Below are 4,438 nucleotides of genomic sequence, written 5' to 3' on the forward strand. Positions count from 1 at the left end.
TAGGGGATCTATCATAGCCTTTTCGATAAGTAAGAGTGTCGAACCCAATGAGGAGCAGAAGGAAATGATAAGCGGTTTTCAGCAAGGTATTCTCTACAAGCATTGAAATTATCGGTAACAGATAGTTTTGTGATAAGATAAATTGTAACGAGCAACAAGTAATGAAAAGTAAATAAGGTGCAGCAAGATGGCCCAATCCTTTTTGTAGCAAAGGACAAGCCTGGACAAACTCTTATATGAAGGAAAGCGCTCCCGAGGACACATGGGAATTATCGTCAAGCTAGTTTTCATCACGCTCATATGATTCGCGTTCTGTACTTTGATAATTTGATATGTGGGTGGACCGGTGCTTGGGTGTTGTCCTTACTTGGACAAGCATCCCACTTATTATTAACCCCTATTGCAAGCATCCGCAACTACAAAAGAAGTATTAAGTTAAACCTAACCATAGCATGAAACATATGGATCCAAATCAGCCCCTTACGAAGCAACTTATAAACTAGGGTTTAAGCCTCTGTCACTCTAGCAACCCATCATCTACTTATCACTTCCCAATGCCTTCCTCTAGGCCCAAACAATGGTGAAGTGTCATGTAGTCGACGTTCACATAACACCACTAGAGGAAAGACAACATACATCTCATCAAAAATATCGAACGAATACCAAATTCACATGACTACTTATAGCAAGACTTCTCCCATGTCCCCAGGAACAAAGGTAACTACTCACAAAGAATATTCATGTTCATAATCAGAGGGGTATTAATATGCATAATGGATCTGAACATATGATCTTCCACCAAGTAAACCAACAAGCATCAACTACAAGGAGTAATCAACACTACTAGCAACCCACAGGTACCAATCTAAGGTTTGGATACAAAGATTGGATACAAGAGATGAACTAGGGTTTGAGATGAGATGGTGCTGGTGAAGATGTTGATGGAGATTGACCACCTCCCGATGAGAGGATCGTTGGTGATGACGATGGTGATGATTTCCCCCTCCCGGAGGGAAGTTTCCCCGGCAGAACAGCTCTGCGGAGCCCTAGATTGGTTCCGCCAAGGTTCCGCCTCGTGGCGGCGGAGTTTATTCCCGAAAGCTTGCTTATTATTTTTTCTCGGACTAAAGACATCATATAGCAGAAGATGGGCATCGGAGGGCCACCAGGGGGCCCACGAGGCAGGGGGCGCGCCCAGGGGGTAGGGCGCGCCCCCCACCCTCGTGGCGAGGGTGTGGGCCCCCTCAGGTACTTATTTCGCCCAATATTTTTTATATATTCTGGAAATAACTTCCGTAAAGTTTCAGGACTTTTGGAGCTGTGCAGAATAGGTCTCTAATATTTGCTCCTTTTCCAGCCCAGAATCCCAGGTGCCGGCATTCTCCCTCTTCATGTAAACCTTGTAAAATAAGAGAGAATAGGCATAAGTATTGTGACATAATGTGTAATAACATCCCATAATACAATAAATATCGATATAAAAGCATGATGCAAAATGGACGTATCAACTCCCCCAAGCTTAGACATCGCTTGTCCTCAAGCGAAAGCCGAAATCGAAAAATATGTCCACATGTTTGGAGATAGAGCTGTCGATAAAAATAAAATACGGACATGAGGGCCTCATGATCATTCTTAGAGCGGCAATATATATATATATATGATCTCTTATGCTAAAGTAATAATTCAATCACAATTTCAAGTATGAATCATAAACTTCATTGAGAACCAACAAACTCTAATCTCAGTCATTGAGGCAATTGCAATTTATCATAACATAGGAAAGAGTCAATATAAGAGCTTTTCAGCAAGTCCAGATACTCAACCATCTTCTAGTCTTTCATAATTGCTAACACTCACGCACTATTTATGGTTATGAAGTTTTAATCGGACACAGAGAAAGATAGGGGCTTATAGTTTTGCCTCCAACTATTTACCTCAAAGGTAATGTCAACAATAATAGTTCATGAAAACTCACATCCAATTAGCTATATATATCAGGATATTTCCAACACATTGTGCTTGCCAAAGGATAAAATGCAAAAAGGAAAGGTGAATATCACCATGACTCTTTGCATGAAGTATAAGACAAGAATAAAAGATAGGCCCTTCGCAGAGGGAAGCAGAGGTTGTCATGCGCTTTTATGGTTGGATGCATGAAATCTTAATGCAAAAGAATGTCACTTTATATTGCCACTTGTGATATGGACCTTTATTATGCAGTCCGTCGCTTTTATTTCTTCCACATCACAAGATCGTATAAAGCTTATTTTCTCCACATTAATAGATCATACATATTTAAAGAGCAATTTTTACTGTGTGCATCGATGACAACTTACTTGAAGGATCTTACTCAATATATAGGTAGGTATGGTGGAATCTCATGGCAAAAAACGTGTTTATGGATATTTGGAAGCACAAGTAGTATCTCTACTTGGTGCAAAGAAATTGGCTAGCAAGAGAGAGAAAGGCAAGCTCAACATGTTGGATGATCCATGACAATATAATTTATCTCAGATGTAAGAAAACATAACCCATTACGTTGTCTTCCTTGTCCAATGTCAACTCTTTAGCATATCATACTTTAATGAGTGCTCACAATCATAAAATGTCCAAGATAGTTTATTTATATGTGAAGACCTCTCTTTCTTTATTACTTCCTATTAATTGCAACGATGACCAAAACTATGTTTGTCAACTCTCAACAACTTTTATTCATCATACTCTTTATATGTGATCTCATTACTCTCCATAAGATCCATATGATCTCTTTATTTCTTATCTTTTATTTTATTCCCTCAAGATCATTGCAAGGTAATCAAGCCCTTGACTCAACACTAATCTTTATTATATATAGCTCACGGACTCGATTACATAGAAGGATCATAAAGCAAAACTCACAACTAGATCATACTAAAACTTTATTCTACTAGATCAAGATATTATCAAAAGGATCAAACTAAGAAAAACCGTAAAGGTAAAAGTGATGGTGATACGATACCGGGGCACTCCCCCAAGCTTGGCAGTTGCCAAGGGGAGTGCCCATACCCGATGCTCAGTTCTTCTTTGTTGGTGAAGAAGGTGATGGTTTTGTTGATGGTGTAGGCTTCTTCCTTAATTTGCGCTTGAGGACAGAATTTTGATCCCTTAGGTCATCGATCTCCTGCTCAAGGCTTAATATCTTCTTGCATAATTCCTGTTTGTTTTCTGTAAGAAGCGAAAAGGGATAAACTCGATCTTAGGTTTCTTTGCTCTATGAGGGAGGCTTGACTTTTTGAACTCCACATGCATGTCCCCAGGTTGAGGTAATGGGACTTCATCTTCATCTGAGCTCGTCTCCTGCTTTCCCTTGGGTTCATAGTCCTCTTCTTCTTCTTCTTCCGTAGTCCAACCACAATGCTCCGCGTCCCCATAGACCTTAGGATCTACAAGGTAATCAGCCACATAGCTTTCTCCTTCTGAATCCTGGGACGACATATTGCTCTAATCTACAGTAAGAACAGCTTGAAACAAAGACAGGGGATATTTGCATGATACAATGGTCAAAACCTTCAGGAGATTATATAATGAATTTTCACCGACCAAAAGAAGTATCGTGCAAGAAAATAGAGTTCGGATAGCACATGAGGTTCCCACGAGGCAGGGGGCGCGCCCTCCACCCTCGTGGAAGCCTCGTGTCCTTTCCGGTCTGCTTCTTATTTTCCTATTTTCTTAAATATTCCAAAATGGAGAAAATTTGCCATTAGAACTGTTTTGGAGTCGGTTTACTTACCATACCACGTACCTATTCCTTTTCGGAGTCTGAAACGTCCCGGAAAGTATCCCTTATGTATTCGTCCGGGGTTATGGTTTCAATAATATTAGTTTCAACATTTATGGCATTACCTGAGATATAATGTTTGATGCTTTGACCGTTCACCACCCTCGGATTTGTGCCTTCGAAGTTGTTGATTTTTATGGCACCGGAACATTAGACCTCCTCGATAACGTAAGGACCTTCCCATTTAGAGAGTAGTTTGCCTGCAAAAAATCTTAAACGAGAGTTGTATAACAATACATAATCACCTACATTGAACTCATGTTTTTGTATCTTTTTATCATGCCATCTTTTAACTTTTTCTTTAAACAGTTTGGCATTCTCATAGGCCTGGGTTCTCCATTCATCAAGTGAGCTAATGTCAAATAACCTCTTCTCACCGGCAAGTTTAAATTCATAGTTGAGCTCTTTAATAGCCCAATATGCCTTATGTTCTAATTCAAGAGGTAAATGACATGCTTTACCATAAACCATTTTATATGGAGACATACCCATAGGATTTTTATATGCAGTTCTATAAGCCCATAATGCATCATCAAGTTTCTTGGACCAATTCTTTCTAGATCTATTAACAGTCTTTTGCAAAATTAATTTGAGCTCTCTGTTACTTAATTCTACTTGACC

This window comes from Triticum urartu, chromosome 7A (assembly GCF_056163025.1).
Source record: "Triticum urartu cultivar PI428250 chromosome 7A, HENAU_Tu73, whole genome shotgun sequence".
Taxonomy (NCBI): domain Eukaryota; kingdom Viridiplantae; phylum Streptophyta; class Magnoliopsida; order Poales; family Poaceae; genus Triticum; species Triticum urartu.